The following is a 16,497-nucleotide window of genomic DNA, read 5'->3' as shown; positions in this document are numbered from 1 at the left end:
ATTTGTTTTCTCTAGTAAATATTCTGTCTTGTTTTCCAGGCTAATAAATTCTATTCACTCCAAGAACTGTTGCCTTGCAGCATGTTTCTCCTAAAGGACTTCCTAACTTTTGATGTTGTTGGTTAATTATACTTTACATGTAAATTCTAAAAAATGACTTGCTACACCAGCCAGGTAGCACATATACATTGCTGTGACCAGACTGTACATTTTGTGAGCTTTAACACTTAGTTCTTCTAGGATCACCAAGACTGCTAATGTGCATTGTGGACATACCCATCTGACAATCATAAATATGATGAAGTCTATTAAATATATGGCACTACTGAAAGAGGAAAGTGATGGAAAAAAATGTTTCTTCCTCTCTTCATAATCTTAGCTAATAAATAAATAAATAAATAAGGATCATCAGGGCCTATGTTTTGTATTAGTAAAAAAACCTACAGTTTGAGGAACAAAAAGTTATGAGGGTCCTGTCTTGCTTCCATAGCATCACTCTTAGTCAGTCACATTAAGATCAAAGGACAAAACGACTGCAGCAAATTGCAGATGGGTTGCAATAAAGGAGTGGAACAGATGGAGCAAAAGGATTTTGGTGATGCATAATAGAGTTGTCAGAGATATTTAAACAGATCAGTATCCAATTCTAATTTCAACAAGGTTTTTTGATAGATTATATAGGATCTAAGACAGCAGTAGAGCTTCTTCTTACACTCATCCTCAAAATCACACTAAAACAGTAAGATAATTTGATCTAGAAAATCTCTCATCATTAATAGCAAACATTTACAAAAATTGTGAATTTTCCTGATAACTGAAAATCTCAATAGATGTTACAATATACACTGAAAAATTACAATGTAAACAAATCTGGATCTGGTAAATTTAAAATCCTCTACTTGCTATGTACCACAGAAACAAAAACTTAAAATAAAACCTAAAATATGTAAATAAATGAATAATTTAACCACACAAATACATAAACAAACTAAAACTAACTAAAACTATCAATAGCAGAGTGAGAGGTTAGAGATCCTTATCATTTACTCTACAATAGCCATTATGTATGTAGGTCTCTTGCCTTAGGGTACATCACTATCTCCTATTAAATGAAAATGCCTCCCATTAAGCACAAATAACAAGATGAAAATATATAGTCCCTCTCTTCATCTTTCTCAATTCAATCCCTAAACAAAAAGAAGCACATTTGAATCACTTTAGGCAAGATTACAGAGAACTTTCCTGCACACTTGTGAAATGAGGAATTTTTCCCCTGTGCGGATAAAGAAAAATCCTTCATTGCACAAGATGAACTGGCTTTTTATCTTGGAGGTTTATGATTCTGTCTTATGGTTTTCTAGCTACACACTGTACTCTTGGGAGCATAACCAAGCAAATGGTGAATGAAAAGCTCTATTGGTGATGAAAAGTTTCATATGGTGAGAGGTGAAAGAAGAAAGAAGAAACTGGAGAAATTCCAGTTTCTTCTGCTTATCCGTATACGAGTGGCTGACTATCCATTGTTGCAGATAAGGTTTAATGAAGAGATGAGCAGATGAGCAGATGGAAAGTTAAGATTCTGAAGGTTTCTTCTGGGACTAAATTACTTCATGTGTTTTTAGCTATGCTTTCACAATGCGGTCACTTTGCTATTCTATTGTAACATACATCAAGAAGTTAACCCTCAAGTCCAAAGAATCTGTATGTTGCATGGCTATGCTCTACTATTTTGGCTTCTATGTTTACAGGAGTGCAAAGCAATAACAACATTTTATGATAGTTATTGAAACATGCAAGAAAAAAAGAAACACTCTTGAGGGAACAGCTGTGTTTAGAAAGTAGATCATACTGAGCAAGGAGGAGAGGACAGGAAAGATAGAGATGCATGGTGATTTCAATTTAAGCCTCAGAAGTTTTCAAAAAACTCTTTCTCTGAGAAATAAATGATATACAAACAAGCCATGACATACTGACAATTTACAAAATATTCTGTAATTTCTTACAATAAACTTTCAGAATGATTTAAAAAAATAAATAATACTTTTGGGAATGTACTCTGAGACCTGGATTATACTTCACTAAGGCCACTACACACAATCAAAACATCAACTGCGCATTGATAGTCTGAAATGGATCTATGTTAACATCTTCAAAAATACATGAATGACCTGACTTCTTTGCAGCATTTTCAAACATGTCTAAGGTGAAGTATTTCAGTACTCAAATACTCAAATATCTAGGTATCTATATTTTTTCCTTCTAAGAAATGTCAGTGCACTTTACTTTTATTGATTTCAATGACACTAATTTAAATATTTCAATGAGAGTATGCTAGCAAGGCACTTTCAGAAAATCCCACCAAGCATCAATACAAAACTCAAAGTTTCTTACTGTGTTTGTAAATCTGATCCCATTGTACTTAGAAGTACTTAGAATCACAGTGAAGGTCATGGGAATTTGGTATCTGAATTACTTGTAGCTTAGACAAGTATATGATTAAGAAAATCCTGGAACATGGAAATGAATTTGTTACATTATGCTCTCTTGTGATTTTTTCTTCCTTCATTCCACTGACATGAGCAAATAAAATATGCAGGTATGTGGTTTACTGTAGGATGGTAGTGAAACAGGACATATATTCTGCACTATAATAGTAAGACATAAATGAAGGTTGCAATTGATATTCATGCTGGCTATATCTAAGTAGAGAAAAGGACCATGGAGGTGACTGTACTTAAGAAAAGATATAAAAATTGAAATAAGAACAACCTGTAAACACTTTTTTTTTCCTGAATACATTTTTCTGAGAACCTCATACAATATCAAATCCCCAGTGTGCTGAGAAACTGCTCAGTGTTATTTCTGTTGTGTACTGAAAAACCAACACCATAAAATCCTTAAAATAGAAAGGTTCCCCTTTACCTACTGCTGTGAAAATAAATTAATGTGCTTTAGCTACTGCTATGAAATGACTGAAAACTGATTTCATGAGGATAAAACAACCTAGTACCCAGAGAACTCTTGGGAGGAGCACAAACTCCAGCCACTGCCTAATCACTCTCATCACAGCAAAACACTCAAGGGTCACAGTTTTCAGGGTTCAGAAAGGTCCAAGAAAAAAAAAAAAAACACTATGATGTATGTAAGCTGCAAGTATGCTGCATGTTTGATAAATAGGATAACTGTACCTTTAGTAGGCCAGAATTTCCGTGTTCATATAGAGCTTGGGTCATAAAGCATTTTACAGGACTTAATGGGACAATTCTTATGGTGAGAGTCCTTGCTCTCTTTCCTGTTACAGTAACTAGTCTGCACAGTATTTTTGATGAGTACTTACTCTAAGGAGTAATCAGCAGAAGTAATCATGAAAGGGAATTATCACATGAATGAATGACAACTGCATAAATCTGCTTCTGAAACAGACGCAAAGACTCAAGTTCCAGTTCCTTAAGGCTTCTTTTTCCATACATGTTGATTGTAAATCATTGTTTATGGAAGCTTTTGTTAAACCTACATATATTTAGCTTTGTAGTATTAACAGCTCTGTTGCTAGAATTTATGTCGATTTTTAGTTCTGTTGTTTATTGTTCACTCTAGCTTTGTTTCAGATCTGATTTCCAGTTCTATACTATTTCCTTAGATTTTTTTTTTCAGTAAATATGATTGATTATATTTCCAAGTATATCCGAATAGAATTTACAAGTTTAAGAACAAAGCCCAAAACAAGAAAAAAGAATTGCTTTACAAAATCTTATAGGTCAAGAAGAGAGTTTTTGTACCTCTGCATATTTCTGTAGATTTCTACCATGAAACAACTCTTCAGCATTGCTGGTAACTCCTTTTGTGCTTAGCTATACAAGTCAGTACACACTGAGTATTAAGCGTAGTAAAACCAATTACATCCAACCTGTTCCCTTTGTTTCCAAGAGAGAAGGAAAAAGATAATGTATGTAACAACAACTTCCCTTCTTCAGGTCCTTAGGAGCACTTAAAGTTCTTCACTGACTTTACTCAAAATTTAGTTTGCCATCTTATGCAGACCCTGCTTTCATGGACCAAGAGTTTTCAACATTGTGCCAGTGACGTGGTCTTCAAAATACAACCAGAGCTACCTTCCTTCCTCTCTTCAAAAGTAACTTAATTATTAAAAAACAAACAAAAAATGGCATCAACAAAACAAGTATCAAATATCAATAGAGGTGATGGTAGAACTTTCAGAATAGGAAGCACAGGCTAGTTCAGGCCCCTAGGTAGTGCCTTAGGGCAATATGCTGACCCGTGGTGCTATCTGTGCCAGAAAGGGCCCAATTGCTTTCTATACACATACTGAATTAAGAAGAAAAAAATGCTTAATTTTTATAAGAGAATTCTGGATACAACTGTTAAAAGTAATCTGTGGTATTTTTTTCTGCTTAAACTACTATGTTTTTCCTGATGTCTTAGACCTTTGTAGTTATGACTTAGAGGATATACCTATTGTTTGGTTGGCTTTTTTCTTCATTTCCAAGGACTGAATTACTCCTTTTAAATAAATCTTATCTGAAATATGCACATTATTATTCTACACTTAACCATCTATGATGCTTATTTTGATTATCTAGCAGGATTTAATGTGTTATTATTACAAGGAAAAATTCTCCTGTATGATTTATTACTTGATTACTGGATTTGTCATTTGAAGTTACAGCAGTAATTGTCTTTGGAACTAAATAAAAATACAATGAGGACAAGTAATCCAAGGGCTTACATTATAGTGTCAGGGTGCCTTACTCCAGACAGTAAGAAAATTTCCAAGTGTGAGTTGCTACATTTCCAACCATAGCAAATTGTTTGCTGCAGTAACAATAAGATTTATGGTACCTTCATCCCACTGGGACGCGCTGAGAATGTACTGCTGTAACATTTATACTAAACCTTACCCAACTTTCCCAGCTATCTTACTTTCAGATGTCTGTAAGTACCAGACACTGGTTTAGAACCAATGGATTCTCTGTTGCGGTGCATGTTGAACATGTGGCTCACAATAGCCTGTCTCTACTTAAGACTTCCTCAGGCAATAGGAGCTGGAGTTTTTCTCATACAGACAACCCAGAAGGAAACTGTACCACATCTGTGACTCTGTGGGCATGTCAGGGAAAGAACTGTGGCTCATTATTTTTCTTTTGCAGAGTCATAGTACTAACTGATGAGTGAGGGGATAATAATTTACTACTGGCAGATGTGAGTGGTACCTTTCAACCCCTTGCATTTCCTGCTCTGCAACTCAAACAGTCAGAGCTCCACCCTCTAGTCAGCACAGGTAAATAAACAAACAGATGCATAGAGTTTTTATTTTTATTTTTATTTTTTGTTTATTTTCAAGATAGAGAGAAAAATATATAGAAAAAAATCACAATCTCAGAAGTCCAAGGGACGTTCTGCATAAGAAAAAAAACAAAAACAAAAACAAAAACAAAAACAAAAACAAAAACATTATTTGTAACAAAATAAGAAATAGATAAGTATGCACCCTCATTTTTGTTTACAACAGTGCTACTTCACTAGATCTCTAGTCCCTTATTTTGTAAGTGGGATTCTTCAGCACAGATAATAATTGTAAAATCCAAAATGATAAACAGAGGTTAAGACAAAAAAAGTGAAGGGCAACAAGAGACAGAAATAACAGAATGTAAAGGCACATTCTATTAACTACATTTTTTCCACCATTCTATTCACATTTATTGAAATATTTCCATTTTGTTTCAAGATACAGTAAAAGGAGACTCATTAATACGTATCTCTATAGAGCTGTAAGGAGGCTATAAGAGATATTATATTGTTATGCAGATGACCCTTGGTCTAGGAGGCTTGAAGAGAGTGCCATTGTGCTTCTAATTAACTCTAGGATGACTATGCCAACTGCTTTACTATGTTTGAAACCTTCTATTCTCATATGTTTTGATGAGTTATTTATTCAAAAAAAAAAAAAAACAAAAAAACTTGGATGTTTTGTTGGCCTCAAAGCAGCACTCAGGAAGGTAGTGGGGTTGGCAGAGTTATCTTACACTCACTTGTCAGGCTAGCAGAATGCATTAACAAACTTCAGGAAGTGTTCCTGTAGACTACCATTGATTGAAGGGTAAGGTCTATGACTGTAGCCTGTAAATATTTCTTGGCAGTAATTCAATATAGCTGGAGCTCACTGTTCTGTAATGAACTGCAACTCTACCTTCCTGTTAAACTAAGCTATCACCCAAGTTTGTTACAGAAGTCTTTACGGAATGAGGATACCATGATTCTTACTCAATCCTTTAAAAGATTAGTAGTAAATTAAATGCTGGTACACAAAGTAAATTAGAACATCAAAGGATACTGGAATAATAAACTTAAAACAGTGTACCAAATTGTGTTTAGCTTGCAAAAGGCAAGATATGTAAATTAAGCCCCGTGTATCAGGCAACCATTGTGCCTATAGGAGCATATACATAACTGTGTGAAATGTAATGAGAGGTGCATGTATTTATAGCAGTTTTGAAGTTGTTTGGCTGATTTCTGGGTAGGTAGCCTCCAGGAGTATATTAAAGCAAATGTTGACATATGGTTTAGACATACATTTGCAAACATATACTGTGCAACCACATCAAAACAACAACAACAGCTCACATATGTCTATGTAGTGATCAAGTGCTAGGGTGATAACTGTTCCTTGGATGATACGTCACCTAGTTTATAAGATGCTCAGCTGCACTCACAGACACCCTCACTTCCTCTAGGACTTCCCACAGATTGTAGTGCACCCTGCACGTGGATAAAAACTGAGACTTTGGAAAAGGAGAAATCTTATTTATAAATTAACCTCATTGCCTCCTCAGGTAACTGGATAGCTTGATATAATTGTGTTTCTAGGAGTTGCATACAAAATATGTAGTTGAGTTTTAATCTAAAGAGACAGCACAGGCATAGTGGCGGGGTAGAGAAAGGAGTTTTACTTTACAGATATGTTGCAAGTAAACATAGATCTTTAGAAATATAAAATATCTAGAGCTGTGCTTTGGCAGGCATCCTGGCACACTGATGCCTAGGAAGAGGGACTGGATTGCCAGGAGAGCAGTCAGAGCTTCTTTCAGAGGGCATGTCTGCAAAGGAGGTTTGACCTGAGGTCCTCTGTCCAGTTGCATTAGCAAATGTTGTGTGTGACTGTATCTACATAGCTCCTCATATGTTCTGTCGTGAACGTCCCACACTGTTTGTATATACAAAAGAGGATTTGTATTCATTTTAAAATTGACACAGTAAAAAGAGCAGAAAAAGCACATGCAGCTCTATTCTACCTCATTCCAGGTGAATGCTTTCACCTCTGAGCAGCAGAGAAGTACTACCTTTTGCATGCTTTGTCTCCAGCCTCATGTCTTGCATTCCTGCCAAAACAGTGGCATATTTTCAAAACAAAAGGCCTGAAGCACCATGAACTTGCTACTATGGGGTACAAAACCTCGGAGGCAAAAGATATTTTAAAGCTTACATTTCTGGGCTGAATTCTTTGACCACTGTGCTAACACAAGCAATACATTGTTTTCCCTGTACTTGTTTTTGAATAAATTGAATGGTACCAGTATGTGTTAGATAAAGCCTTGAGGATGCCTATAGGAATGACTCCCTAGGTGGCTGCTTACAAATAAGCAGCATGCTCATAAACCCTTTCAAAACAGAAGTATTATCAGGCATGTTAGAGAGTATTTTTAAGCTTCTGAAAAATATTCCTCTGAAAACTGAGGTGTTCATACAGGAACTATGCACAGTGTTTTAGGATTCCTAAAACCTGCCCTAAGCTTCCAAATCCCTTATTCAGATCTGATAATACTTATCTCTGTTCATATCATAGTTATGTATAATATTATCAAGGGAAACACTCACTAGCTTTTGTTGTTGTTGTTGGATAAAAAATGGAAAAAAAAAAAAATCACACTGGGCAGCAAAAATATACCAGACACCAGAAAGCCACTGTCAGTTTAGAAATGTTCAGGAACATTACGAAAACAAACAAGAGAAGTATGGAACGTAAACTTTCAAATTTCTGAAGATCTGGTTTCCTCTGAATTTGAATTCAGGTTTATGTATTTTAAGCAATATCATTACATTTTTGACTCATAATGTCTGCAAAGAATAAAGTAGATAGTATTGTTAAAAAAGGGAGTGAGAAGCATCTTAAATTCTTTTTTTTTTTTTGATAGTAATGTTTTATTACACTGCATATATTATTTATATAAAGGATTAAAAAATGTATTAAAATAGAAATGCCTTCTTAATAGCTATTGCCTTGTGAGCACTGCCCTGCATTAGTGCAATCAATTTTCGCATCATTTTCATGCTCCTGCTGTATGTCGACCCTATTTTAAATGCACAGATTTGCTGTAAGAATAGGATATTGTCACCATCCGTAAAACAGCAGCTAAATTTATGAGAACTCTGAAATCAGCTTAAAAATTCCTCAAGTCTCTTCCAGTGTGATCGTTTTCCTCCTGGGCCTAAGATTTCTTCAGGTTCTGTCTTAAATATGGACATTCACCAAAATGTTGCCAAAGCAGTAACTCATTTATCACTTGCGGTATGTTCTGTGAGTACTGATTGCACACTATCATTTTCCTCATGTACTGGGAAAGCTTCACTTGTCAGAGGCCATTGGATGTAGTCAGCTTTCATCAGTGGTTCTTGACAACACGGAAAGAATGAGTCACCTGAAGGAAGCATAGGGCATAGCATTTCAAAAGTGATATCAGAAAGACTGATTAGTCTTTGTCCTTGACACCTTGCCAAAGGCTAGATACGGTGAACATCTGGGAAGTAATGGTGCCTACAAATCACTGGTTGCCTTCAGTCCCATTCAGGCCACAAGAGAATAGCATGCTTGACTTCAATTCAGTTTTTATTATATGTTGTAAACTTTTGACTGTTCTGAACTATGTTGTCATTGATGTGTCAACATTGAACCCTGACAGGATGTCTGACCTGATTGAGATCAACAATGCTCTGTGAAAAATAATAATATAAAAAGCATAGAAGAATAGCCACACATTTGTGGAACTTCCATAATCAATATCTGTGTCATAGAGAATCAAAACACAGGGGTGGTGTTAGCATGTAACAGTACTCCTAGCCTAGATTAGAGGGTGTAAAAATGTGCTGCCTAAGTGTCCTGTGATGTATGTATGACCGAGATGCTGTCATGTTCCCTTTCTTGCTAGGGGTTCCTCTGTGGTGTAATTCCTGCTTCTAACTCTTTCAATATTGTGGATTTTCAGATGTAAAGAGAAATCACCAAAACGCTTGAGTGAGTATTGAGGATGCTCCCTAGGTATTGTTTTAAAATATATTAAAGATAGATCAGTATGATATGTTTTAGGATTAATTTTCTCTGACATGAGTGCTAGCAGTCAGCTTGTCCTGTTCAGTGGGAATCTGGTATCAAGACAGTATGTTCTTTCCCCCTCTACTTAAAGAAAAATATCTTGCCCTGTAAAAGCTAGAGGAGATAACAATAACAGTGTTTACACAGACATTTGAAATTCGAAACAACAAAGGAACAGGCAGTACAGCCCCAAAGAATGCGTCATATTTTATTTAGAGGTATAGAATTCCCATGCAGAGTGGAAAGACGTGGCCCCTCAGAAGATGGCACCGAACCCTATGAACATCTGCAAACAATAATGTTCCCTAGTCTTGTGCCAGAGTTACACCAAGGCAATTGAAACATTACAATACAGCAAACAAGATGAGTGTATGTCAAAGATGCCTGTGCATGGGAGTCAAAAAGCCATTTCAATGTAGACAGCTGAATCTGTAGGATGCAAAACAGCAGGAATTTATGAACTCGATTTTTTTTTTTTCCTCTGAATACATATTTAAAATCAAACTATATGTTTTACAGATTTCTCAAAGTATGCCAGAAGTTATGGTACTCTTACATAAGATAGCACTGATATAAAATACTTTAGAAAGGTTATGTAATCTCTGTGCTTTGCTACTGCTATTAACCTCCAGCATCATTTAGAAGAAAACCTTCCGATTATTTATCTACCAGGTGTCTATAAATCCTTGCAACTACTTAACAATTGGACAAGTATTTATAGCTCTCTTGTTGAATATAGACAAATAGCTCAATTTAATACATATGAAGGAAAGTAATAATTCACAGTTTAAATAAAACCTTTAAAAGTTGAGGATACTTTTGATCTTGATGTATAATAATGCCCTTTGAAACAACAGAAGTGTCCTGTGAATCAGTAATTTATATTTCTATAGACTGTAGAAGTTATAAGTTGTTGAGATGCAAATTATTTCCTAACAATGGCTCTGTCTTTTGACAAACAAAGTGTTCAGAACTTAACTATATTTTAACACTGTGGCATTATAGGTATAGTTCATCAGTAGTAACAAAAATATCCAATAACGTCCATTCATAGTCTGGCAAAAAATATCTGATATGCTCTAGACACCCTCCAAACCCTTGTTTTTTGATATGATGCATTACATGGAATAGTCTCACATCACCCATGTGACTGAGCTTCCACTTCACTCTTTGGGTCAGCACAATTTAAATAATACATTTGAGAATGTTTCTCTAGTACTTAGTCTACATTTTATTTAATTTATTGTTCCTAGTTTCACATTTTTGTCCTTTCTAATAGCTTAATTCCACCTATTTTTTTAATTAAACCCCCTCAGTATTTGTACACGGGCAATGTAACATATCTGTAACATACATAATTAAGGACTATAGATCAAATTAAAATAAAATATATATATATGAAACAAGAAAAAATTACATTGATAAGAATAGGACCGTGGAATAATTTGTCAATTGATTTGCCATGGCCTTCTAATTTCTTCAAGCAATTAGAAAGTCAAAATGAAAAAAAAAAAAAAAAAAAAAAAGTACCAGGAGTAAAACTAAAGCAAGAGAGTAAATCAGCATGTAAGCTTTCCACCAAATTAGGTAACGATAAAATAAAGCAGCTATCTAAATAACACAAGGTGAATATTAATAAGAAAGAAACCTTACACGTCTGTGAAAATATATGGAATGCACTACTTCAGATGAAGTAGAATAGTGCTTAAAGTGAGTATTATTTTCAAAACACAGTTAAACAATAGGAGAAGGTCATAGTGACAGGTAAAGTTCATTAAATCCCTTTCTGCCAATTTCTCCAGCTAATCAAGATTCCTCTGAATGGCATCACAACCATCAGCTGCATCACCCAATCCTTCCAGCATTGTGGATGGGGGCAGATGGGAGCCTCTATTGCATCCAGCAGCATGCCACTACCACTGCATGCTTCTTTCTGCCAATGATAGTGTGCTGTTCCGGCTCAGTGACTTGAGTGCTTCACTGAACAGAGCTCCCAGCCCCTCATCTGCTACCAGAGTGCTGACCTGCAAGGGTTGGGAGGTACCTCAGGATATCGTTGAGTCCTACCCACCTGCTAAAGCAGATACCCTACAATAGGTTGCAGAGGTAGGTGTCCAGATGGGTATTGAATATCTCCAGAGAAGGAGACTCCACAGCCTCTCTGGGCAACCTGTTGCAGTGCTCCATCACCCTTACCATAAAGAAGTTCTTCCACATGTTAGTATGGAACTTTCTGTGTTCAAGTCTTAGGCTCCTTGTCCTATTGCTGCACTCCACTGAGAAGAGCCTGGCCTCATCCATTTGCCTCCCACCTCCCTTTAGATATTTATAAACATTAACCAAATCCCTTCTCAGTCTTCTTTGCCCCAGAAATATCAGACTACTTCTATTCTGACAGGGAACCACTGATAACCAAAGAACACTGATGTTTTACTTCTCTTAGGGAAATTTGTTTGCAAAAATATATTAATATGAAACACTGAAAACACTGTAAAAATTAAGCCAAAACACCACATTTAAATGTAAATATCTAGCAGCAACAAAGGCAGAAATTTCTGTAAAAACAGTGGATTTACTGAGTAGTGGGATTAAAAAAAAAATTAATAGCATTCCAATTATGATTAAAAATGCTTAATATTACTTACACAATTGTATGTGTAATTGAGATATGAGCTTTAAATGGAATGATACAACTGTTTTCTATTAACATACTGCAATATTTTACTAACAGTAAACAGTATCTGATGCTATGTATTACTAATGCCTAGATCCTGATCCTAATATCGAAATGTATAATATTCTGTAAAAGTTGAGAATAGAGAATTCTATTGTGCTTTTCATCATGGTCTTAAGGTGAAATGACAGAGAAAGGAAAATATAATAGAGTTGCAGGTCAGACTGTCTCATTATACAAAAAAAAAAAAAAAAAAAGAGAAAGAGAAAGAGAGATAATGACAGAGAGGAATTTGATGGAAAAAAAGAGTTTTATCTGAGAGGATATGTCTGAAAAGTCAACTCATGCACTGTGATGTAATGGCAGATCTTCCATTTAAAGTGTATTTTAATCCAGTTTAGTTCTTAGTTTGTAGATTGGCATTAGATTCAGCTAAAACAACAGACATAGAAGATTTATGTTGGGATTCATCTCATCTAACTTTAGCTATCTAGAAGACAGTTGTCTAATTGGGGTGAATTATTTAGGTCTGCTCTCTTGTTAATGGAAAGAGAGAGGCATCTTTACGCCTTCCTAAAATAAGTGGGACTAATCTAAATTTATTAGAGTTGCTTACCTTGTGGGATTAATCTAAATTTAGTAGACTTGCTTATCTCTCGATTGACTAGTAAGAGAATCTCTATACTCTACTTCATAGAATCATAGAATCATAGAATTGGTAAGGTTGGAAAAGACCCACAGGATCATCCAGTCCAACCATTCGCCCTTCACCAATGGTTCTCACTAAACCATGTCCCTCAACACAACATCCAAATGCTCTTTGAACACCACCAGGCTTGGTAACTCCACACACTATTTGAGACAGTTAAGTGGAATAAATCTTAACTTATGCAAAGGCTGATTGCATTTTAAGAATGAGAAACAAGAATCCACCATGAGTAATTCAGAAAGAGATTTGGATATAAAATTCTAGTCAAGCCTATGAATTTGAAACACCAATGCATAAAGAATAGACTTTTCTTTTAACAGCACTTATCTTATTTTTTCCCCTTTGTTACTGAAATGACTTCAGTATGTGTAGTCAGCACTTTACCATTCACTTAGATACAACAAAGGTGATATTTATCCAAAAAGAGCTTACCTCCAAACCTATAAGGAAAAAAAAAAAAAAATGCATCTTTGTCTCTAAATCAGGAACATACAGATAAAATTCTACAATAGGAGGACTGTATTACGTTACCTTGATGTATATACATTCTGTTACAGTTATATTGTTTATTTTTCTTTGCATTAATTACATTGTTCAAAAGTAATAAGAATCACACCACATACAAATATAAGAAGTCTGCTCTGAAAGTAATGCCTCCTGTTTTTGTTGGTGCACAACATCAAAGGTTGGTGGTATCTCAGTAGAGGCTGAACCTTCACGCCAATATTCTGTCACAAGTTTTTGCCATGTGACAGATGGCAGCAGAGAGGCAGCCTGACAGAATGCAGTCTGTCATGGAACTGTGTATGAAAGCAAAGGTGTGCCGTTGAATTCTTCTATTGTAAGGAAAATTGCACCCACTGACATTCATCAACACTTGCCGAATGATGCTTGCTGCAGCATGTAGACCACAATTGAGCTAACAGAAAGGAAAAGAATGTGAGAGGAAAATGTTTAAGAACAGTTATACCTAAATTCATATCTCCTAGAAAAATACCCCCACACTTGTAGAACTCAGCTATTATGTAGTATGGGATATGAAATATGATTAAATATAAATCCTTGTAATGTCCTTTAAATCTTCCCTGATTTTTTCTTGAAAGTTGAAAGAAAGCTTGACATTTACTTCAAGTATTTACTTGTGGCACCTTGGAAAGTCTTGAGCAAAAAATACTTAATAGGCAGCTCCTGCTAAAAGTGACTGAATTGCAGTGCATTGTTGTTGATAATATAGATCTATTTACCCAGTAGCACTTGGTTAAAAGGAGAAAGAGGGAGCAGGGGGAAGCCTGAGAGGACTATCTTCCTAAGATGAAGCTGCTGAGATGGAAAGAATTCAAAAGGTCAGCGTGGCATCAGGGGAAGTATTTGTAAGAGAGAAAAACAAAACAAACAAAAAATAGCTACTGCAAGTGAGCCCAGAACTGTCAGACATTTACTTAAAAACAAGAAAAAAGAAATATGTCCAAGAGAAATACTTCTAGCTGAAGAAAAGAGAGAAAAACTTCGGTTAAAGCTGGAACTGTGACACACCACACACATCTGCTAATATGGACTGTAGAACTCTTGTCACATTTCTCCACATTAAAGATTATTAGGAAAGTTTTACATATGACTAATGATTGTGTAAGGCTGTTACTTTACATGTGGATCAACCACGAGAACTAAATGAGATCAGGATTTCACCAGTGGATTGAATTATACAGCTATTTCCCAGATAGCAATGGTGAAATAAAATAAATAAATTAATAAATGAATAAGGAAAAAAGAAAAAGGAAAAAAAAAAAAAAGAATATAATTCCTCACCAAAGCAGGGAATTTATCCTATTGATTTTGCACTCTCCAGATCAAAACTCCCACAATCTCCTTTGAAGCCCCTCTCTGCTCAAATTCCTATATTACATTACTATCAGCTTAAATCTCTCTCGCCTTCCCCAGCTTTTAAATTCAGCATCAGTTATTTCTCCTGCTCGTGTCCTTTTTCTGCCACAGCCTGCTCGCGCCCCCACCCTGACATTCTCCTCCTCCTCTCCCTGTTCCTGTTGTCAGCCCCTATAAGCCTTTTTTTTTTTCCCTGTCCCTCTACCCCACCCCATCTTCTGAGAGTGCTCTGTTCCTGGATGCTGCTTCAGCCACCTGCTCCTTCTCTGTTCACACTATTCTCTCTGACTCCACCAGATTTCGTCTCCCTTGCCACCGCATTTCTTTGTCGCTAGACTCCAAAAGAGGGAGCAGTGAGACCACAGAGACTGTTTCCCTGCTCGCAGCTGCTGCTTAGCCTGGGAGGTTTGAGGGGAGAGCAGTACTGTGCGTGGAGGGAGATCACGCTCTGGGGACCCTACATCTGCAGCTCAGGGGTGTTCCATCCCGTGTGGATCAGGTGGAAAGCTGACAGTCTGTGCACAGCAAAACTGCTGAGCACCCAAAGCTCACAGGGTTGGCTGCACAAGGACAGAATTCTATGCCAGCAGTATGTTTCTCAAACTTGCCCGATTGCCTTGCCCATCCCGGATGGGCAATGGATTGCATGGGCTGTATGAATTTATGTGGGGTGAAAAAACAAGTTGTTCATTGAACTACCATTTTAAGGACTCAAATACAAAAGAAATGACCCATAATTAAGAAATAACAGAGACAACAGTGAAGAGCAGAACTCTTCAGTAGCCAGTTCACAAGCCATTAGAGGCAGCACTCAGACATAGTCTTGAAATGAGTCATCCTGTACTTTGTAATTGATGAGAGGGAGAAATAAGATTAATATCAGCATTATCAGATATTAAAGTCGGTTTGTGGTATTCTGCAAACCTTTCTGTTCAGGGAAAAGGACCAAAGGCAGAGAAAGAGAAGGGTCAGGGTAAACTGGAAAGAGACGGGCTCAGTAAAATGGAGAGGAGGGGCAAAAGTGGCAGCTGCCTATCTTATTACCAAATCTTTCTACCAACTATATTCTTCTGGGCAGTCTCACTCTCTATCCCTTCTGTGCGAATGCTGCAAAGCCACCATGTCAGTGGCTGGAAAGAACCGATACACCTATGTGACAGCAACTGGGGAAACAAAGGTGATTATATATGTGTGAGATAGCTAAATGTTAGGAATAGGACTAGCTAGTGAGTAGGAGGGAATACCCATCTGGAAGGGATCAGGGTCTGTGCCAGCAGCTGGCAAATGAGCCCAAGGTCCAGAAATGAATATTAGACAGAGACCATTCTGAGCTGGTGGTTGTGGGTGTACGTGGCATTTAAGAGAGTGGGAGTGTGTGCTTTCCCTTATAGGATTTTCACAAAAGAAGGAGTAGGGCTGGTATTAACCAGTATTTTCTGTGATTTTTGGTGATCCTATGTGTGAGTGCTGCTTAGGACAGTGTTTCCTATGGCAGTCTGTGTGACCATACTGTCCTCTGTGCAGCGGGTCTGTGCACATGTCTCTGGGGTATGTGCTCAGCCCTACCTCGTTCCATAGCTGAAAATGAGACTAGCAGCAGCCACAGAAGTGATATGGAGAGAATCCCAGTGTCCCAGCACACATCAAGCTCCAGCACCTAGGAATGGGAATACAGAACTCCATCAGATCTGAGAGCTTCAGTACTATACTCCCAGAAATAAATAAATAAATAAATCAGTGTGACTCTTATTTCTTTATAATAGGGGGGAAAAAAAAATGACTTAAATATTATTTAGTCTGGCAAAACTCCTAGAATGGCAAAATTTGGATCAAATGTCTAGAATTAAA

This window comes from Gallus gallus, chromosome 1, assembly GCF_016699485.2.
Source record: "Gallus gallus isolate bGalGal1 chromosome 1, bGalGal1.mat.broiler.GRCg7b, whole genome shotgun sequence".
Classification (NCBI taxonomy): Eukaryota; Metazoa; Chordata; class Aves; order Galliformes; family Phasianidae; genus Gallus; species Gallus gallus.
Note: the sequence above shows the minus strand (reverse complement) of the source record.